The 22546-nt window shown below is 51.0% G+C and overlaps 1 pseudogene across 1 annotated transcript in view; it reads left to right on the top strand.

Moving 5' to 3' along the window:
• The window catches only part of LOC308610106 (E3 ubiquitin ligase RNF157-like), a 71615-nt pseudogene extending 51502 nt beyond the window's left edge, over positions 1 to 20113 (top strand). Inside the window, exons 9-23 of the transcript in view lie at positions 15 to 132; positions 590 to 656; positions 958 to 1001; positions 1617 to 1664; positions 3583 to 3654; positions 4150 to 4309; positions 4443 to 4555; positions 6808 to 7046; positions 7758 to 7866; positions 10008 to 10119; positions 10595 to 10767; positions 11052 to 11123; positions 12012 to 12060; positions 14172 to 14280; positions 19992 to 20113. The product of the transcript in view is annotated as an E3 ubiquitin ligase RNF157-like (transcript). The remainder of the gene's footprint in view (positions 1 to 14; positions 133 to 589; positions 657 to 957; positions 1002 to 1616; positions 1665 to 3582; positions 3655 to 4149; positions 4310 to 4442; positions 4556 to 6807; positions 7047 to 7757; positions 7867 to 10007; positions 10120 to 10594; positions 10768 to 11051; positions 11124 to 12011; positions 12061 to 14171; positions 14281 to 19991) is intronic.
• The last annotated feature ends 2433 nt before the right edge of the window (positions 20114 to 22546 follow it).

Here is a 22546-nt window from a genome sequence, read left to right as displayed (position 1 = left end):
ACTTTGGCCAACAGCTACATCCCCAAGGACAACAGCCTGCAGTCAGAGACGGTGCACTACAAGCGTGGGGTGTGCCAGCAGTTCTGCCTGCCCTCCCACACCGTGGACCCCTCCGAGTGGGCTGAAGAGGAGGTGAGCTGCCGGCTGGCGGAGGGGACCGGCCGCTGGGAGGAAGTGCAGGGCAGGGTCTGCCCACAGACCCCCAGGGCGTGGGAGCTACTCAGGACCCTGGCCAGCAGCAAAGGATAGGCCCGGGTACTCGAAGGCCATGCTCCCCTTCAGGCTTGTAACGTCTTCATGCCCTGGGAAGGGTACATCTAATTTTTCTGTCCCAAAGTAGCCCATTAACCCAGGATATTTTGAGAAAGCCATGCCCAAAGGCAAGACCTGCAGGTTAGAAGCCTTTACATCTATGAGATTTTTTACAAAGAGGCTGGTGGCCTTCAATTCCACGGACTTAGGTAGTTAACCAGGTTGATGGATGAAGAGCAGAGATGAGGTTCAGGCTTCCTGATGAGACCTCCCTTTCTGACAGATTACTGTGCCCTTTAAATGTGTTAAGTCCCTTTTTTTCCCCCTTTTCTTTCAGCTTGGCTTTGACCTGGACAGAGAGGTTTACCCGTTAGTGGTCCATGCTGTGGTGGATGAAGGAGATGGTACGGGTGCTTCCTGTCTTCTTTGGCTGCACACGTGCCCGTATGTAGCGTGCAGGCCTGGCAGCGCCTGCGGCCTCAGAACAACACGCCTCCCCTGTGGGTATCAGGCAGTTCCCACATCCCCACGCACTCTTGCTCCCACGCTCCTCGGGAGAGAGTCCTATTGGGTGACGTAACATGCCCCTTCCCGTGACAGCCAGAGGGTTCGTTTTGCCAGACTGTGGGACCCGGGAAGGTGAGTGGAATCGAGGTGTGTTGTTGGCTTTCTTCTTCTTCATCCTTGTGCCTTTATTTGTTTCAGAGTATTTTGGCCATTGCCACGTCCTCCTGGGCACTTTTGAAAAGGTCAGTGGGTAAAGTTATAGGGCCTCACTTTGGTACATGTTGCTCTGTCTTTCCTGTGAGGACACGTGGAGCCCTGTTCGCTGGCTGCCTGAGCTCGGCAGAGTGGGTCCGGCTCGGAGGCTGCGCAGGGAGCGGGGGAAGCACCACACCGGGGGCTACACCACCAACTTGCTGCATGACCTTCAACTCCTTAGGCCCCGTTTCCTCTTCCTCTTTTTAAAAAATATTTATTTATTTATTTATTTATTGGCTGCATCAGGTCTTATTTATGGCACTCAGGATCTTCTTTGTGCTGCCAGGGCTTCTCTCTAGTTGTAGTGCATGGGCTCAGTAGTTGCAGTGCTCGGGCTTAGTTGCCCCACAGCATGTGGGATATTAGTTCCCTGACTGATTCTTAACCACTGGACCACCAGGGAAGTCCATCATTTCCTCTTCTTAAAGCAGAAGGGCTAGATTATGTGCTTGAAGACCCTTCCTGTATTAGGAGTCTGTCATTCCACACTGGCAGGGTGTGGGGGGCTTGGGGGGCCTCCAGGAGGTGTGTAATTGAGAGAAGTAACAAAAGAACAGCTGATCCTCATTGCCCTCCTTCATAACTGTGTATTTTCGCTCCAGCACACAGATGGGACTTTCTGTGTCAAGCCCCTCAAGCAGAAACAGGTAGTAAGTATTGGAGGGCCAGGGACTGGTGGTGTACCCACTTCTCTCTCTCCACTCCTTTGCTAAAGCACTCTTCTTTCCCTTCCACCACCACCCCCCCTTTTTTTAAATCAAAGAAGAAAAGCAAACAGGGAATGCTTTTCTGTGTTGGAAACTACTTGGGTGGCCTGAAAGGAATACTGATTTTTGGTATCTCTGTTGTTCCAGAATTGTTTATGGTGAGGCAGCCATTATCTGAGCAGAGGACTTTAGAAAATGAAAGGGCAAGATTTATCTCCTGACTTTAGGTTTAGGGAGAATGTTGTTATTTAAAATGCCAGGGTGAGAAACATTTCCAGCTAAAGGATCAAAGTATTGGGGTCCAGTTCAAGGCCAATTGGAGCTCTTGGCTTACTTTATCCCAACATTCCTTTTCTCACATTCCAAGTTTGCTGGCTATCTGCTCCCTTCCAGAATGATCAGGCAAGTTATGCATATGTGTGCTGGAAGTCCTAAGCCCCACTGTGTGCCAACACTTTCCTTCCACTCATGCAGAGGCAGGAGCAGGGTCATGGAAGACAAGGAGGGGAGAGGTGTCAGTGGCATTGCCAAGGGAAGGTGTGTCATCACATGGAGGGTGTAGAGCAGTCGGGTGGGGTGCAGGGTAGGCCTCGGGTTGAGATGCAAAGAAAGACACCCCCTGCAGATGCGTGACAGATATCTTAAATTCTACATCATTCATTCTTTCAGGTATCAAGTGCTGTCCACCCTTAATGAGGTCAATTGTAGTCAGTAATACTTTAGTATAAATTGGTTGATAATGTCCTTTCCAACATAATCACTGTGTTAAAGCAAGTTTTAAGAGAGGCAGAGGAGATAACAGATCCTGAGCCCAGGGTACAGCCTGGAAAGGCCTGGCCTCAGTGAGTTGTCTCTTGGGAAGGCCTGGTTCCCCAGGACTCCTGGATGGGATGGAAAGGCTAGGGTAGCTCAAGGGAAATGGTTTATCTCTCCTTCTGTTGCTAGATTGGCATCAGCAACAGCCATTGTCAGACTGGAGAGTGGGATGCGAAATCGGTGACAGGGTGAGCCTTAGGGACAGGGATCACTGGGACAGGGTGAGGGGCAGGGAAGAAGAGTGGGCAGGCATAAAGAAACAAGGGAGGGGCCAGCTTTGGCACCAACATGGCCCAAGCTAGTGGGAGTCAAACTGGGCATTGAAGTTGAGGTTCTAATGTTTTCTGTTTTTTTTGGTGGGGGGGTGTTTGTCTCTGCCTTAGGGCTTGCGGGATCTTAGTTCCCTGACCAGGTATTGAACCCAGGCCCCCTGGTGGTGAGAACGCTGAGTCCTAACCACTGGACCGCCAGCCAGTTCCCAAGTTGAGGTTTTAAGGAGCAGGGCTAAGAGAGGTCACATTTTGCCGCATGTTGGAGACAGGGTGGCTCCGTGGCCAGGTAGGGGGCGCAATCGTCCCCTCCTTCAAGTTCTTGCTCTCTCTTTGCTTCTGCATTTTCCCTTCCCCTCTTTTCCTTGCCCATTTCTTCTCTTTCTTTCCCATTCCCATTGCTTCCCATTTATAATGTCTAAACTTAGCTTTTATTACATAGCCAATGCTTCTGACACATGGTCTTCCATCCTTTTCCTAGTTTCTGCCTTCCTTGACTGTTGTTATAGCGACCTGCAGTATGAGTGTTACTGTTGTATTTGTGCACGTTCCCTGTTGGGGATAAGGGCGGGTGAATTAAGCATTTGATTTTCATTCCCCTCCCAAAGAGAACACATATGTAAATAAGAGCCTCCTTTACTCTCCTAGGCCTTTGGTTTTTTTCATTGTGAATCAGTAGTCCTTGGTTACCGAAGGAGGTTGGGGGGTGGTGGTGAGTTCCCACTCATCTCTCGGGAGAACCAGCCTGCCCTTGAACTTTTCCATTTGCTCTTCAGGTGGATGGGGTCAGCTACCTCCTTCAGGAGATCTATGGAATTGAAAACAAGTACAACACGCAAGAGTCTAAGGCAAGTTCCACCCACAGTTCTGAATGCACTCTTCCCAGGAGGCAGAGTGAGAACTTCTCTGATCCAGCCAGGATCTAGGAACTTAGCATGCCAGACTCTGGAATCCATTTGGTCCTAGAAGGGTATGTCTTCTTCCTCATTTCAGATGATTATACTTATATAACTTTGGAAATGAGAACATAGGCTGGTTTGGATCGGTTCTTTGGCAGGTCTCTGCTCACTCAGTTCATTGCTCCCCACTTCCCTGGGTGGCCTCCTGGGCCCCTTCAGCTCTGACTTTCAGACAGGACCGGATCTCAACCTCAGAGAATGAGCTTGAGACAAACAGTTGCCAGAAGAAGTGAAACTCAGTGTGCCAATGCACTTGGTAAACTTCCAAGTTCAATGTAGTTTACCAAGTGCATTGTCTCAGCTCTGAAGGCAGGCCGCCTTCTAAAGAAAGTATGTGATGTGAGGGTCTTTGTGACGCTGGCTAAATTTCTGTCCCCCGGCCAGGTGGCTGAGGATGAAGTGAGTGATAACAGTGCTGAGTGTGTGGTGTGTCTCTCAGACGTGCGGGACACCTTGATTCTGCCATGTCGTCACCTCTGCCTGTGTAACACCTGCGCCGACACCCTGCGCTACCAGGCCAACAACTGCCCCATCTGCCGACTGCATAAGCCCCGGAGGCCCTGCTGGGTCCCCGAGGTCAGCCCTCGGGGGAGAAGGGGTCGTGGCTTCTGTGTGGGCTCTTGTACATCTTGACTCCTGCATCACCGTGTCCTGATGGCCTGTTTTCTTCTTCACAGCTTTCCGGGCACGGCTTCAGATAAGAGCCATGAGGAAGAAACTGGGCCTTCTGTCCCCAACCAGCTTTAACCCCATCCTCTCATCCCAGACATCCGACTCAGAAGAGCATTCAGTAAGTTGGGCTTTTTTCACCTTTTGTCCTTCTTCACGTGACTTTGTGGCAAGTAATTAAAACTTGGCATTCTGAAGTACTGAGTAAGCTGGCCGAGATCATGTTGTGTTAAACACCAGCCAATAGTACAGTGGAAAATGAGGTTCTGATCATTAAAACCTCCACTTTCCACCTTGGGGACTCAGCGTCCAGTTAACATTTACCATCCCTACAGCTGTCAGCTTGCTGTTTCACTCCAGTGTCCAGGCAGATGGGGGTGGGGATGGGGTCTGACTCTGGAATGCCCCCAAGCAGAAACAAGGGGATGATTGTTTGGGATTTAGATACAATTTACCATTTTTTATCTGAATCCTCCGAGAAGGTAACTGTTTTTCTTTGTCTTATTTTGTGGCTTCAGGGACTGGGAGCCACGTAGCTGATATAATTCACCTCTGTCTCGTGGTGTAAGTGATGGTGTCAAGACTCCACGCTTTGTAGTTGTAGACCAGAAGGTCTTGTCTTTAGGTTAACATGCTAGTGGAAGAGATTAATTATCAATTATTCAGTAAATGGTATTGGAACGATGAGGTAGTGCTTTAGGGAGGAACAATCAGTTTAGCACTTCACTCCTTACCAGATAACAAATTCCAGGCGGGGTAACTAGTTAACTGCACTAAAAACAGAGCAAGCCAAACATTAAAAACCTAGAATAAATTAGAGATGATTCTTTAGCTGACTATGGATGGGAGAGGGCTCTCTAAGCTTGAAAACAATGGAATGCTACCCAAAAAATAACCTGTAGATTTTTATTTTTGGCCATGCCACACGGCATGTGGAATCTTAGTTCCCCGACCAGAAATCAAACCCTCACCCGCTGCAGTGGAAGTGCGGAGTCTTAATCACTTGACCGCCAGGGAAGTCTCGAATATGTGTACATGTAGATTTTTTTTAATGTTTTTTTTTGTTTGTTTGTTTTTTGCAGTACGCGGGCCTCTCACTGTTGTGGCCTCTGCTGTTGCGGAGCACAGGCTCCGGACGCACAGTCTCAGTGGCCATGGCTCATGGGCCCAGCCACTCGGCGGCATGTGGGATCCTCCCGGACCAGGGCACGAACCCGTGTCCCCTGCATCAGCAGGTGGACTTTCAACCACTGCACCACCAGGAAAGCACCCCGAACATGTAGATTTTATCGCATAAAAAATTTTAAACTTTAGATGTGTAAAAGATGACCAAAGTTAATACCAAACAGCAAATCATCTAAAGAAAAAAAAATGTACTCACAACATTTGCATCAGAGGAAAGGCTAGTATCGTTACCATAACCGACTTGAATGAAATAGTAGGTAAATGGTGCAAAGGACATAAAAAATTTCTCAGAAGAGGAAACATAGCTGGTCAACTGTCATTTTTTAAAAATTCAACCATGTTAAAAATCAACAACATGCAAATTAAGATGAGAGACCATTTTTCACCTTTCACATTTAAAAACTTCATTTTTTAAGATACCCCATGCTGGCCGAGAAGCAATTAAAACAGGTAGTCTGTACTGCTTGTAAGGGTGTAACTAGAAAGATCACTGAAAATAAACAAAACAAAACAGCTGTATATATTAAGAGCCTTAAAAACATTTGTACTTGGTAATCTAAGGTCTTAGAACTTAATACCCAGAAAATGATCTGAAAAAAAGAGATTTATGCCCAATAGATGAACAGATGTTCATCAAAGTGTTGTTTACAGTAGGAAATGGACACAACTAAATAGCCAGCACCAATGGAAGAGTAAGGAAATGTATGGTATCTATGAAAAGGGATGCATGTGAAGGAAAATATTTATGTTCTGTGAGGTAAGCGGGGTATAAAATTATCATTAACACATTGATCACAACTGTGTAAACAGTACAGAGGAAAAAACATTGGAAGAAAATAACACTAGAATGCTAACAACAGTTATCACTTTGGGTGATTTGATGGTTGATGACTTTTTTCCTTCTTTCCACTTTTATGTATTTTCCAAATTTCCTGTAATGAACATATATTTCTACTATAATAGGAAAAAATCAACAGTATTAAGAAGAAGTTCATCAGTAGGCAGAGTCAAGGAACATGTGGTTCTCTGATATTTTATCTTTTTCTGCTTCTAATACAGCTTTCATTTGCCAGAGCCCCAGACTAGATGTAAAAGAAAGTGTTTTTCCAATGCAGAGGAAGAAACACGCTCGTACCATAAAACGAAGAGTATTTAATTAATTTCCCAACCTGTCTCTGATTCCCCTAGTCCTCGGAGAACATTCCACTGGGCTATGAAGTGGTGTCTCTTCTGGAGGCCGTCAATGGACCCCTTACCCCATCCCCGGCAGTCCCCCCACTCCACGTGCTTGGAGAGAGACACCTGTCGGGAATGCTGTCTTCCTTTGGCAGTGACGGCCACCTGCCTCCTGTCCGGATGCTCTCCCCCCTCGACCGCCTGTCCGACTGCAGCAGCCCAGGACTCAAGCTCAGAAATAGTCTCTCCAAGTGAGTAGTCAGCATGCAATAGCGTTGGCCCTGGGGTCCTTGATGAGATGCTCTCAATCCATCTTTCACCTCCTCGGTGCTGGCTCGAGTCCCAATTCCTAGGGCAGTGTAGACCCTCTGGGCTGTTCCCAGAGCTGCTCATTGCACTGAAGACCTGGGCTAGCACCCATCCCTTGGGAGGGGAAAATAAGATGGTACATGGGTACTTAGGAGGATCCAGACGGACGAACTTCTCATGTATTCTGTTGTGGAAGGAGAGTATGGGGTATAGGGATGATGACATCATTAGGGTCATTCAGGCCCCTGGGAGCATCACTTAGTCTGAGGACCGAAGGAACCTTGTGATCTGTGTTTCTTAGGCGTTTACATCCAACTAGGAGCAACTCATAATAAGTTTCCACGGCAGAGGAAAGGAGGGTAATTTTACAGATGAAAATATTGAAACCCTCAAAATGTCAGTGGATTTCCCCCAGTTCAGACACAATTGTTTGCAAGAGCTAAAGGTAAAACTCTGATTTTCCGATGCCCAGAAGAGGTCTCAGACCCTCTGGTGCCCTTTCTCACGTCCCCACTCCTTCCTAAGATTTAGGTTCCCTCCGGTTCCCCTCAGGGCCCTCTTCTCCCTGTGACGTCTGGTTAATGGGAGTGCAGGCGAGTTCTGTTCTTTAAGGGGCATTGGCTGCAGCTGCTTCTCCCTCCGGGCTTATGCAGGTCCATCTCCCAGAATTCTTCTGTGCTGCACGAAGAGGAAGATGAGCGTTCATGCAGCAAATCTGAGATGCCCCTGTCTCAGAGACCGACAGCCCAACATCTCAGAGAGGTAATGTGCATTGTCCTTCCTTGTTTGGTTTTGGACTCCAGGTGCTCTCCTTCCTGCCTGCTGGCCTCTCCCGGCCCGTCTGGTCTCATTCATTCATCAAATGCCTTTTGAGCACTCTCTGAGACAGCAGCAAGGGTGTCACCAGACTCAGTCTTTTCTCAGTGTATGGGGCCTGCGTTACTGACCAGGCATGATCCTTTATGCTGAGGACAGCAGCAGTGGGGAGACACAAAAGTCCTGCCCTCCTGGCGCTTACAGTCTTCATGGTTGGGGTGGGGGTGTACACAAAAGACGGTCAGTACAAAACAATTGTGTCAGGTGTTACCGGGGATCCGTGTGTCACATAAGGGTGGGGAGGCTCGCTTTAAAAAGTGGTCCGTGGACAAGGGGACTCCCCTGGCTGTCCAGTGGTTAGGACTCCGTGCTTCCACAGCAAGGGCTGTGGGTTCGATCCCTGGTTGGGGAACTAAGATCCCACATGCCACGCAGTTGCAGGCAAAAAAAAAAGTGGTCCATGGACAGAGGAGGTGAGACGAACTGGGCAGATGTCTGAGGAGGGCAAGTTCTGGATGCAGGCTCAGCTGGTGGAAAAGCTGGGCGGCTGAGTCGAAGATGGGATCATCTACCCTGTGCACCCTCACAGGCTTTATGTAACAGAGGTCAGCGGGCTGTCGAGCCCACCCCTGGTAAGGCGGTGGGCAGGGTGCAGTGGAGCATAGGAAGGTGAAAAGCGGTTCCTGTCCTGAGGAGCTCATGGTCCAGTAGGAGACAGGACATATACATGAATAACAACACCACATCTGGCACGTAGGTGTTAGTAAGTGTTTGTTGAATGAGTGAATGAATTTTAACCAGAGAAAGGAAGGGCTCCCAAAACAGAGACACTGACGTGCTGTGGAGGATCACGTCAAGTGAAGGGAACCAGAAGCAGTGATGGCGGAGCAGTGTTTGAGCTGAATATCAAAATTTCTTAGACACGAAGAGACAGGTGAGAGAAACATTCCTGGTGGCAGGGACAGTACACGTGAAGCACGGAACAGAGTGGGGGCCCTGAGCAGGCCAGCGGTACAGTGGGAACGTGGCTTCATGAGGGCCCACCTGGCGGAGGTGTGCAGACTGGATTCAGCGGGAGACAGACCTAGCCAGGCAGGAGGGTTGCCTGAACCAAGGTTTTTATTTTTTTCAATTTATTTATTTTATTTATTTATTATTTTGGCTGCGCTGGGTCTCTGTTGCTGCGCGCGGGCTTTCTCTAGTTGTGGCGATTGGGGGCTACTCTTCATCATGGAGCGTGGGCTTCTCATTGCAGTGGCTTCTCTTGTTGCACGGCACGGGCTCTGGGCACGCGGGCTTCAGAAGTTTTGGCACACGGGCTCAGTAGTTGTGGCACATGGGCTCAGTAGTTGTGGCTCATGGGCCTAGTTGCTCCGTGGCATGTGGGATCTTCCCAGACCAGGGCTCGAACCCGTATCCTCTGCATTGGTAGGCGGATTCTTAACGACTGCTCCACCAGGTAAGCCCATGAACCAAGGTTTTAAGAAAAGAAGACTTGGAAGAGAGAACACAGGCTGTAGAAAGAGAATCAGTAGGCTTTTGCATCTGCCCTGGGTTGCACTGATGTTGTGAGCCCATGTGACTGATGGGAGTGCCGAGTGTTGGCTGGGGGACAGGCAGTGTTTGTATTAGATCCATCAAGCTGGAACTAACCCTCCATGCCAGAGGAGAAGTCCAGCAGGTACCAGGGCCTCCACTGGTTTTGTGTTCTCTCCCTTCAGAAACAGAGCTGTTTCTCCGCACACCACAAAAAAAAAAAAGAGAGAGGGAGCTGTTTGTAATCCTGGGGAAACCTGGGGTTTCCCCATGTCACAGCTGCTGGGTGACCTGTGTCACCTGAGCTGTGGTCTTTGTGTGGCTCTAGCAGCTGCTGGACCTCGGACAGGATGTGCATGTACCTCCCCCCGGGAGACAGCCTACTCCAGGCCAGGGGTGCACAGAAGTGATGAGAGGAGAGACCAGGCCTCCCTCTGCATGTTGCCTCCTGCGCCCTTCCAAGATCCCCCTTCCTCCTCCTTGCCCGGGGCCCCTGCCCTAACCCCTCCCCTCTAACATGTTTGACTGGCGCTTACTTCTTTCCCACCCAGGAATGTGGCATCACCCCATAAAGTGAGAACCTGACCTTGTCATCGTCAGGAGCTATTGACCAGTCGTCCTGCATGGGGACGCCTATCTCCTGCACAATTTCCTCCCCAGAAGGTACATGAAGGTGGGTGGGATCAACTGCACGTCCTTGCCCATCAGCCGAGTCCGTAGTGCTTCTAATATTTCCTCCCAGATGGACTGGGGAGCAGCATATTAATACCTAAGTGGAAGACAGTATAGGCCCCGGCTTGAGAGGAAGTGAGACTCGCTCCCTTGCAATGAGAGGGCGGTCTAGTGGCTGAGCTGGGGGAGAAGCAGGTATCTCACCCCCAGTCCTGCTGTCGTAAGGTTTTCTTTAACATTATGACAGGGAAAAGCAAATCCCTCATCCCTGAGGTTGAGTTTGGAGCTCTAAAACATAAAGGAACCAAACCTTGGAAAACCTTCCATCTAAACCCTATTTGGTGAGGGCAAGGCCAGGCTGCTGGTGTCCTCACTGCCCGGGTGCAGCGAGAGAGCTCTGCTCCCAGTGCACTCACAGCAGCCGGGCCTGACCTCCGTGGCCTTCCTCCAACTCCTGTCTCCAAAGACCCTGCCAGCAGCAGTCTGGCCCAGTCGGTCATGTCCATGGTGTCCTCCCAGATCAGCACCGACACCGCCTACTCCATGTCCGGCTCCTACATCGCCCCTGGCACAGAAGAGAACGGGGAGGCTCTCCCCTGCGCCCAGACCACAAGCAGGACCCCCTCAGAAGAAGGAGACATAAGAGAGGAGCATGGGATCGCCCTCGCCGCTCTGCTCTGCTCTGTACTCGAGTCCCAAGGAGCTCAGTCCAGGGCCTGCCAGGGAGATCGGCAAAGCCCCCCAGTGCTCAGGAGGGGAGCCCTGGAAAACGGTACCGTATCATTGAATCAAAGACTCCCTCAGATGTGATCTTCCGTGTGACACCACTTCTATACTGAGGACTTGGTTTGGGTTTGCTGCCAGGAGAGCTGGGTAGGAGAGCCGGTGGCATCTGCACCTTGACTTCTGTTGCTCCTTTGCAGGTAACACCAGCGGCGTCTCCATACTGCAATTTTGTGGGCCTCGTCGCCACCGCTGAAGAGCAGGATGCAGAGGTAAGAGCAAGGTGGATGCTGATGTCCCTCCCCATTCAGAGGGACTGTCGGCGCTGGCAGAGGATGCAAATAGGATGAGGGTTGTTCTGGAAGAAGCCTTCCAAGGTGGTGCACTTGGATCTGTTAGAGGCAGGGTGCAGGCAGAGGGACTGTCCGGTTAGCAGAGGGCGCTGGTCTCAGTGTAATAGGCGTGGGGTGAGTTCCGGAGGGAAGTCTTCCAGGCCAGACCCTTGAGAGGGTGTTTGTCCTCCAATTCACTTAGTATTTACCTGGCACAGGCATCTCACATCTTCCTGGCACTGGGGGACACAAAGACCGAGTGACATGGCTTTTGCCTGCCCACACCCCCAATCCATCCATCCCACCCATTCCGCAGCTCCATCTGATGGAGGAATCAGAGTTATAACTCAGCGTGAGAAGTGCTCTGACGGAGGTGTGCCTGAAGTATATGGAAAGCCAAGCTCCCAGTGGGGACTCTACAACTTTCTCTTGAGCCAGATGTTCTCAAAGGAGTATCTGGATGGGACTGGGGATCCTAAAGGGTTCCTGAAAGTTTTATGATCTCACGGTTTGCTTTTTCATTTGACAACTTTTATTTCCACCTGACAGAAAAAGTGTGAGCTGAACTATTACCAAGGCTATTCCTGACAGTCCCAGGGTCCCTCTGTAAGGTGCCTCAGACCTGGTCCCTCTGGAACGTGCCTCAGACCTGGTCCCTACGGGCCGATCCTGCCTCGCCAAGCAAAATCTGCCTCTGCTGGGCCTCCCAGCCATCTCACACGGACAGGAAATGTCTGGATACCATGAGGGTGATTAGTTCTGTCTTCTGACAATCAGTAGACTCATTTCACTGCTTTATGTACTCACAGTGCCTTCCTTCTGTCCGAGGGAAATGATGTTCTAGAAGAAGAGGACGGATCACCCACACAAGAAGATGGTAAAAGACCTGGTCTTTTGCTCCCTTTTATTATATTTCTTTCCTGGGTATTCTCTGAAGGGTAGAGAAAGGGGCACTGGTGTGACTTGGTGGCACTGCTCAAGGGTGTGGCTTTGGGGAAAGGTTGTCTCCTTGATGGAATATCAAAGCAAGCAGGGTATCTGAGGACCTCAGCAGCCTTCCTGGCTCTTTCTGGGCCTCTGAGCCAAGGCTGCAGTAGATACATGGAATTCTCCATCTACGTGGAGTAGATCCTGAAGCTTCTTGGGCAACTGCCATCACCTTCCTTCCTGCTTCAGCTTCTCAGCTGAGTCTCACAGAACTGCTCTAGCAGCCCCAAAGTTCATCTGCAGCAGGAGAACAGCTTCCTCCCCTTGGGGGAACCGACTGTTAGGCAGTAGGTTTTCCTGCTTTAGTGAAGAAAACGGCTGATGTTACAGTAGCAGAAGGATCACAGCCCTGGCGGCACAGCAAAGGTGAGGTGAAGAGACGTTAGCAGCTCAGCGTGCACTAGTGTTTGTAGGCTATTGGAACGAGTCTCTTTACCATCGTTCAGGCCTCAAGTAGATATTTTTTTTCAATTGGAAGAGTTGGTTTACAATGTTGTGTTAGTTTCTGCTGTACAGCCACGTGAATCAATTATACATATACATATATCCACTCTATTTTTAGATTATTTCCCCATATAGGCCATTACAGGGTACTGAGTAGATTCCCCTGTGCTCTACAGCAGGTCCTTATTAGTTATCTATTTTATATATAGTAGTGTGTATATGTCAATCCCAATCTCCCAATTTATCCCTCCCCTCCCTTGCCCCCCGCCATAACCATAAGTTTGTTTTCTACACCTGTGACTCTATTTCTGTTTTGTAAACAAGGTCAATCATAGCTTCAGTCGGAAGAATTTTGTTTCTAGTAAGCTGAGAAGCGAAGGAACGACCTACATATAGAGCAAGGAAGTGGTGGTGGGGGGTTAGGCGAGCTGGGAATCCCACCTGGGATTGTAGGACCAGGCGTCCCAGGAACCGGTGTCTCTTCCGTCTGCTCCTCTGAGGTGCCTCCACAGAAGGGCAACCTCTAGAGCAAACCTGGATCCCAGCCTGGATGCAGATGTCATGCTAGTCGCTTCTGCTTTGGCCATGGCAGTTGCTTGGTGGGTGGTGTGGTGTGCAGGGGGTGCACATGTGCACATGTCCACTCTCTCTTGGCCAAGTAGTGCCGGAGGAGGGGTGGTCGCCCAGGCTGTGCCTCTGCCGCACACACACACCAACAAAGCCGGGGTTGGGCGCTACCTCCCCTCGGTTGATGTCTTCACGGCGCAAGGCTCTGAGTTCTCCATTGTGATTGTCGTCCCCAGTAGAATATTTGCTTGTAAAAGGCACAGGGCAGTACGTGGTTTTCGCCTGACATTCCATATGTGGTTTCCACCTGACATGCTGTACACAGTAGATGTATGTTTCTTCCTCTGCCTTTCACCAAGGGAAAAAAAAAACAGGGTGGGGGGCTTGAAAAAATAACATCTAAAACTGTCCCCTTCCCATCTTACACCACTGTAGGTTTCTGGTCAGCCCCTTAAAACATCCTCAGAATAGCAAATTAAGTCTCAAAGAAAATAAATCATAATTTTGCAAGTGATGCGATTCTTTGATTTGAGGTGCAAAATTACGGGACCAAAGAGCTTTAATTGCCATTTTATGTATTAGTCATTTCGCAGAGCCTTGTGGTCATAAACACACCCCACGTGCACTGACAGACACAGGCCGGAGCCTGGGGTCACTTCCCCCGTGGCTCTCCTAGCTCTTCCAGCCTGGCTTAGCTCTGCTCTGGGCCCAGGTCTGCGTGTCCGAATCCCACAGACCTCCCCAGCGCCTGATTTCCCAGGAACGAAGGCTGGAAATGGGCCAGTTAAAGAAACAGAGCAGAACAGAGCAAGAACACAAACGTACCCACACAGTTTCCTTTATTGTCCACTCTCCCCACTTAATTATTGTCTTTTTTTTAACATATGATTTGATGTTTTTTGTCTCCATCCTTAAGATTTTTATTTTAAGGACAGCAAAGCAGAGAAAAACACAGCCAGGTCCTCTCTAACTGCCTTAACTCCGTTACAGGCCAGAGGACATTCGCATTTCTAGGTATGGAGTGTGACAATAACAATGACTTGCATCGCCAGCATGAAAGCACTGGACAATAAGCTGTGCTTTGTGGTCTGCTTACCCGGTGAGTGGCAGTCTGGTGAACATGAACTTGGTGGGAGATGCTCCCCTGCTCTCACCCTGGGACACCCATCTCCTGCCCTGCAGATCCTGCAAGAAGGCATGGGCTTTGCTAAGGTGCTGGGAGCCAGTTGCTGAAAGGAATGAGGCGGCCTTGGGAGAGTCCTTGGGCAAAGAGCGACTCTGCTCTAAACGAATCTATTTGGGCATGGAGAAAGGTGCAAAAATACCCCCAAAGCCTTCCGATTTGGCCTGACCGTGCCCCCTCCATCATGATCTTGCAGATCCCATGGCAGGAGGCCTGGTCTTGTTTCCATCAACAGGCAGTTTAAGGCAGACACGGCCTCTGTCATAAGGTCTTGGAAAGAGAGCCTGAGCGCTTGAAAAGGGAACCTGTAGCCCCTCAGAGGAGAGTGGTTAGTTAGGATCAGAGAGGAATTTCAAAGCCTGCATTTTATAGACTAGCTCTGTGACCCAGTGAGCCCTGGGCTACCACCAGTTGCCTTGTGCTCCCTAGATTTGGATCCCAAAGGAACGATCAGGGGTCGAGGGTGACTCTTCTCCCTGGAGCCCTAACTCTAAAAATTCAATCAGGGCCATCAACGTGCCCCTTATTCCTTCTCATGACACTAAACTGAATCCGGGATGAGTTCTCAGGAGGAGCCCACCTGTCAGTCACACTCTGCGCACTGATGTCTCTCTGCTCCGTGCTCACCAAGGGCTTCACCAACCATGGCTCTAAAGCCACATCTTGCCCGGTGGACTAGGTCGAAATTGCCCCTCCTGGGTTCACAGCAGAGACTGCCTTCATGTTGCGTGGTTTGTAATCTCTTAAACATGCCCTGGACATACTTAAGCTTCAGGACAGCCACGTCCCGTCATGGGTCCAGTGCTTTACTCTCTTGGCGACGTGGTTACAGGTGCTGGAGGGACACAAACTCCTGTGGTTGCCACTCTCCATCAGCTTGCAAAAGACCCAGGTCCTCACCCCTCTGGCCCCATGCAGGCCTGTGGTGGAGGAAGCCGTAATCCCCAGAGACGCCTCCCACGGCCTTCCCAAGGGCTCTCTGGTCCCTTCCCATTTAGCGTTGACCCAGCCAGGCCTGGGCCAGGGTGGCTGAGGACCAGGGTACACTACACTTCCTGCCTTCCTACTCTTTACCTGGCTTCTGTCTGTCCCTTTGTTTCTCATGTCTTTTTGCCAAATGTACGTCTGTCTGTCCAGTTTGTTTATTTTGAAACTCATTTAGGTTATCCAGACTTCGTGTGAAAGTTCATGTTCACCCACACCCAACCCCAAGCTTGCTGGGCGCACGCACATCCGAGGGGCCCTCGCTGAGGCTTCCGTTCCTAACTGGCAAGAGCCTGTATTTAATATGCTGAAATTTTCCAGGAAAAAATATATTTGTGAGACTAGATTAATCCCTGTTCCACAAAAGATGCCATCTCTGCCCTCACTCCGCCCTGAGTCTGTGGCAGCTGTGCCGGCCAGCCGCTCACTGGGTTTCAAGAGAGGAATCTAGGCTCCTGCCTCCCCACAGTGGCTCCCCACCAACTCCCGTGTTTGGCAGAGAGAGCTCTTGGGAATTGTCTCAGCCACCCATGCTGGTGGAAACTGACCCCAGGCCTTGTGCTTCCTCCTCTCCCTCACTCCTTCGGGCCAACCTGCTGGTGGATGTTTATTCCACTCTGGGATTGCGGCAGGGGAGCGAGACCTGGATGGAAAACAATGCCAGGGCTTCTTTATGGTGATCTCGAGAGCCAGCCATTCTCAGATTAAACTGGTTTCACCGTTCAGGCCAGACATGAAACCGAATGACAGTGGCGGCTGCCGGGAGAGGGAGTTGAGGGTCGCATCGTAGCCTCACCCCGAGGTCTCAAGGGCTCTTATGGGAGAAGGAAAGTGCATCTGCTCTCTTGGTAAAATGTTTCTCGGGTTCTGCTGTTAGCGTCACACTGGTAGTAAAGAGCTGGGGAACTCTCTGGAAGCATCTGTCGGGTTAATGTCAGGTAAATGACAGAAGCATCCACTGTGGTAGTTCCCGTGGAATCAACAGACCTCACAAGGCTCAGCTGTAAGTTCAAAGTTCCATCCTATGACTGTGGTGCCTCAGGCTGGCTTGGCCGTCAGGACAGCTTCTCAGGCACTTGGTCTCCCTCTCCACGCTGTTTCCCTCCCCACATGGATGCCACTCCCCTCACGGAGCGCCCACAAGGAGGGAGCCCGGGGAGCATCCCATGGTCCACCCTCCCCAGGCCCACAGGTGCTCTGCCAGGAGGCCCAGCTCGTGGCAAGGATGGCTCAGGTCCCCATCCTCACTGCTCTCATCAGCCTTGTGGGAGTGATGTTGAGAAAGCACCTGTGTCATTCCAGCACCTCTTCCGCTAAGAAGACTCTGGGTCTTCTTTGGCCCTGAGACCAAGGTGGGGGGGGCGATGGTATGTTCTGAGATTGTTCTGCAAGGTTCTCAAAGGGAGGAAATCTGAGTTGACCACTGTAGGTGGTGAGCCGATTAGAAGCGTGAGGCCATGCTAGGTAGACGGGGCCCCATGGAACCTGATGGAGTATCACACAGGCGTCAGTATAGTGGCCAGGGGACCAGTGACAATTCTGTGAAAAGGCTCTGGGGAGTGTGATGGGAAAAAGCAAAGATAATTTGAGTTTATTAGTGGAAATACAAATGTTTTTGTTTTGTTTTGTTTTGTTTTTTTGTGGTACGCTTGCCTCTCACTGTTGTGGCCTCTCAAATTGCAGAGCACAGGCTCCAGACGCGCAGGCTCAGCAGCCATGGCTCACGGGCCCAGACGCTCCATGGCATCTGGGATTTTCCCGGACCGGGGCATGAACCCGTGTCCTCTGCATCGGCAGGCAGACTCTCAACCACTGCGCCACCAGGGAAGCCCGATACAGATGTTTTTAAATGATGGCATTGGACAGGAGTGGGCATACCGATGAAATCTAAAAGTACTTATGGAGGGAATTCCCTGTCCGTCCAGTGGTTAGGACTCAGCACTTGCACTGCAGTGGCCTGGTTCAATCCCTGGTCGGAGAACTAAGATCCTCCAAGCCACTGCACAGCCAAAACCAAAACAAAGAAAAGTACTTATGGAGACCTGAAATAACCCAAGACAAAGACGCCACTAGGAAGGGCTATGCTTCTCAGATACTAAGGAAAAATCGGAATTAACTTTCTCTTTTCTTGGAGAGAAACTCTACAAGATGGTGGAACTGTTACAGACCTTAAATTTAATTAGTGGCTGGGTAGAGGCAGGAAAGAGGTGTGTGGAATCCCCCTAGATGTGCTCCCCAAATCTGCCTCTAGAGGTCTCCTCACTCCCCCGTTTCTGAGCCTGAGGATGGAATTAAGTGGGAACCACCTTTCTCTACCTCCCGTGAAGGATTTTCAATCTCCAGGCTCCCTTTTCTGGCTGAGGGCTGGACAGAATGGCAGCACTCGCTCAGGAAGTCCTCCTGCGCCTTCCAGGCTTACCTTCTGCATCCAGGATGCACGGAGCAGCAGGGTTTCGCCGAGGGTCTGGCAGAAGCCTTTTTAGAGGAAAGAGCACCACCGACTGTACAAGAAGCTGGGGAGATCAGAGACTTCAGGTCTGAGTCTTGAGGCTGTTTCAGAAGGAGCCAGTTTTCAGCCCTGGCTCAGAATCTGGACCGGTGGTGTTTGTAGCAAGGACTCAAGAATTCAGAGCCTGGCAGCCTGGCAGCCAGTGGTGGTGGCGGCGAGGCTGCGGCAGTGTTTTGATTTGACTTTGTGTGGTTGTGTGTGTGTGTGTGCGTGCGTATGCGTGTGTGTGTGTGTGTCTCTTCTCTCCTTTTTACCATTTGCTTTTGGTCTTTTGTACCAAACAGCTGCAGTTCCGGAGTCCTGCCCATTAAACACAGAGGAATAAGTATGAGATCTACCAAATTATATAAAATGAAGGAACAACTTAATTCATCTGGGGGTTTCTAACTTGAAAGGGCAATCTTGCCTGCTCTTCATCCTGTCACCCTTAGAGTGGTAAAGCACTGTGGACCCATGTGCCGGACTCCGGTACCCCCAGGGAGTACAGATCCCTGCATTCCGTCTGGCTGTGAGAGATACCTAAACATTTCCTGTCCCACTCACTCCCCTTCCCCTGGGGTCCACCTCCACAAGACTATTATTAGAGCCTTAGGGCAGATTAGCACACCAGGACATTTATGGGTATACACAATTTATACCCGCTGAATCCTAGTGCTTCTGCCATTAAAGGGTTTCGTGTCTTGGGCTGGCCTAACCTGAAGCTGACCCCAGACATTTGTGAGTGGCCTCCCTCAAATGTGAAACAGTGAGCCTCACGCCCACCCTCCAGGGTCAGCCGGCTCCGTCCACGAACTGAGCCCTCTGAAGGGCATGGCTCTCGGCTCTGCCCTCGAGGAGATCACCGTGTGCTGGAGGATCCAGCAATTTCCACACAGCATGAGAAATTGGGTGGTCGTACGGCCCAGTGGGGGAACACTTCGGAGCACGCTGGTCCCCATCTGGCTTCAGGGTGTCCTTCTGGGGGCAGGTGCTGGAAGAGGCAGCTCAGCAGTCCTCGGCCAGAGAATGGAAGGCTCTCCCCAAACTCAGGGGGTTAGGGCTTCATCCTCTCCCTTCAGAAGGGGCATCTCGCTGCACTGGGGGGACTGAATCAGATGGAGTCAGTCTGTGGGATGGGAGGACGACTTGGGGGAGATGAGTGTAGCCTGAACAAGGCCTGGGGGGCGGATGGTTTTCGCGCACATTCTGTGAGTCAGGCGCCCTGCTCACCACTCTTCCATGTCACCTCGCTTAGTCTCACAGCATCCCTGGGGAGTAAGTACTTGTCTCCCATCTGATGGATGGGAAAACCTGGGCTCCAAGTACAGTGACCTGCCCAAGGTCACACAGTCAGTACGTTACAAGCTGGGGCTGTATCCCGGTTTTCTGACTACAGATTTAGACCTTACTAGAGCTTGAACAAGCAGGAGGTCATGGTGGATTGGATACAGAGCATGAAGGAGAGAGAAGCACCAAGAGTGGGTTTCCAGCATGGGCAGCGGGTGCTTCTCGTGCAGGAACTGCAGTACAAGGGGGCAAGATGATGAGTTTCGTGGATGGTACCCGGGGGACCCCAAAGCTCTGGAGCTAATGTCTCCTGGGGTTGGTGGCACCAGCTGATAGCAACTCTCGGTGGGCTGTTCAGGTGCAGAAGGAGAGGAACAGCTGTCACTCTGTTCTCTGCCATGCCATTTGGTCCCTGCCACCCTGCTGGGCAGCCAGTCCCTTCCTGCCCCACCCTGGCCCCCACAGCAAACACTAACTCTGAGCCCAAATTAACACACTCTTCTCCCTCCCCTTCACCTCCTCCTGCTCTCGTGAGAGTCTCAGCCAGACTCAGTTTCTTTTCCTGGTCCGCTGTAACACTTAGGCAAACTTCAAGACCAAATAAAGATACAAAGGTGGAGCCTACGGCAAGCTCACAAAACAAGGACCATCCTGCATGTCCCTCCATCAGTGGGCCACAGTGGCCATGACTGTCCCTCGCCCAGTGGACGCCACTGCTCCCAAGTTTCACGTGCTGTGGTTTGCACCCTGTGGGAGTTCCAGGTAATGTGCATCTTGCCAGTTTTCGTGCCAAACTCCCGGACTGTCCTGCAAGAGACACCATCTGCACCAAACCAAATGTCCGGTAACCTTCCTTTCCTCTTCTCAGGTGCCTGGCAGGCTGACGACAACGTGGTCAGTCATCGGAACACGCAGCGCCGACGCTTACCTTCTGGCAGCCTGGAGGACCCCAAGAACAGGCTCTGTGTGTGGGATCCTTTGGCCGTCTGAGAGCCTTAGCCCCTGTACCAGGGCTCTCCTCCCGTTCTCACATCCCATCCTGGCCTCATGGCACCACTGACCTCCTGGGCATCCTCAGCAAGACACACGGAGACGTTTTAGACCCACGTGAAAGCTGGATGCTGAGGGCACCTGACACTTCTCCCAGACTCATCTTCTTCCACAACCGTGATCCTTCCCCTCTCAGAAGGGACTAGAAACCTCTTTTCTCCTTGTGGTCTAAAGCCACTCGAACTGCAGCTCATGAGACCCTTTGCAGATAGTCTCTGGAATGTTTCCACTGTATCTTGATCTTCAGGTGGAGCTGTGGTCTACAGACTGGTTATTTCTTGTGCATCATTTTTTTTTTCTCCTTAGGAGGTAGACCAAGAAGACTCAAGAGTTTGGGTGACTTCATTACAAACACCCATCTGGCATTTTCTAGTCTCTGGGACATCATAACCAATCAGAGACCTGCAGTTTGGGGTGGCGTTGGGGGATGACTCCTGTGAGAAGGGAAAGCCATATTGCACTGTAAGTGGGGTTTCCCTCAAATTGCATTAGGAGCTCCTCTCTCAAGGACAAGAAGCAGTGGCAACCACCAGAAGGTTGGTTGGGAAAACAGTTCTTGCTTCTGGTAGCAGAGGCTATGCCTCGTGTGTCTGCTTAGGAAGGAGGCCTTGAATCTGAGAACCCCTCAGTTAAATGATGACCTACCGGGGAGTTCTTTATGATCAGGTGCACTCAGGAAGGCCTGGGGCTCCATCCTAAGGTGACACTGCAAAGGCATTTTTGACCCCCTCTATGTACCAGGCACTTGTTAGGGACTGTCGTATATTATCACGTTTCATCATTACCGCCCTGTCAGGTGGCATTCTTATCCCTGCTGCCCCCGTCTCCACCCCGCTTTTCTGAAAGAGTTGAAGAAAGAAGCTGAGAGAGGGGTGGACCGGTGGTTCTCATTTGGTGCCCAGGAACCCCAAAGGAGGTTGGGGGAAGGGCTGAGCTGGTGTCAGTGGTGGTCTGGGAGGCTCCCCACCCCACCGGTTTTCCTCCCCTGTCCTCCAGATCAGCTGAGCCTGATGGGGGGAGCCGGAGGTACTGCCTTCCATAGGCTCATCAGAGATTTAGAGATATTGTTCAAATCACATGTGCACCCCACCTCACTCTGGTGTAGGGCATAGAAATAACAGCCTGAAACAGCAAGACCGTAAGCTGTTGGCTGTTCGTTCCTCAACACTAGTGTTATCAATGGATTCCTCATAGCTCTCTGATAGATGCATTGTCTGCTGGCTTTTGGAAGAGGTGGTTATTTAGTGGAGCATGAGACTGAGAAGCAAAGTGGGATCCAACAGTTTGTGAGGCTGAGATATGACAGAGCCCTAGGCTATGCCCACCATGATGGCCTGAATTAGTAGTTGGAATTGTTGCCCTAGAAGAGCTTTTCAGGGTCCTTCCCAAGGCCTCAAAGAGAGCTCAGTGCCGGGGAATGTTTTGCACCTCCTGTGTGGCTGCTTTGCGCCACCAGGTGCCTGGTTACCCTCACTGCCTGGTGGTTGTGGTTCTCATCATGCCCTGGGGGTGGGCAGGTGGAGGCCTGTGGTCTTGACAGACACTACATGAGCCAAGCCTGAATCTCAGCTTCTGCCTTGAGTTCCCGTGTCCACCCACTCTGAAATCCTGCAGTGGGCTGTGTTGTTTCAGGCCCCATTTAATGTCCTTCCTTTCCCCGAAACATTCTTACAGCCCCTTTCATATTGATGATTCCAGCAATAACCACACTTCCTGATCTCCTTGAAGTCTGAGTCCCAGAAGCACTAGGGAAGGGGGCGCTCCCTTAGCCTGGGGTGGTGGTATACAGATCCACCTCCTCTCCCGGCAGGTAGTACTCAGAGTGTGGTGTTACCTGAGATGAAGGAGATGCAGGTAAACAGTTGCCACAGTGGCCAGGAACCCTAAGAGGAAGCCATTGTCTTCACCCTTTCTGGAGGGTCTGTCTTCTCCCAGGAAGAGGCTCAGAGAGATTCCTCAAGGCCTTGGTTCCATAACCAAGACATACCCGGGTGAGAAGTGGCCCTTCACTCCTGTTTCTCAGACAGTTCCTGCTCTCTCCCCCATCCCCTCACCTCTTTGCCCTCATTTAGCTCTTTGGCGAGCAGAAATATCCCATCCAAAAGGGCTGGGATCAGGGAACAGGGCACAGAGCCTGGTCGGGGGACAGGACAGCCGCCCCAGTCATCATCTGGAGATGGTCATGTTGTTAGCAGTTGACCCACAGAGAATATGACGGGGCCTGGTTTCTCACACAAGGACACAGACTAACCAGAGGCCTGGGGCTCCTTCCTGCCACACTCAGGTCGGAGCTCACCTATGAGCTCACTTCCGGGTGGTGTGGTGATCCCAGCCTTCTCACAGAGCCCTTTTTCCTTCTCCTCCCCAGTCCCA

The sequence above is a fragment of the Mesoplodon bidens genome (assembly GCF_964165515.1).
Source record: "Mesoplodon bidens genome assembly, contig: HAP1_SCAFFOLD_150, whole genome shotgun sequence".
Taxonomy (NCBI): domain Eukaryota; kingdom Metazoa; phylum Chordata; class Mammalia; order Artiodactyla; family Ziphiidae; genus Mesoplodon; species Mesoplodon bidens.
Note: the sequence above shows the minus strand (reverse complement) of the source record. Positions and strands in the feature narration are given on the sequence as shown.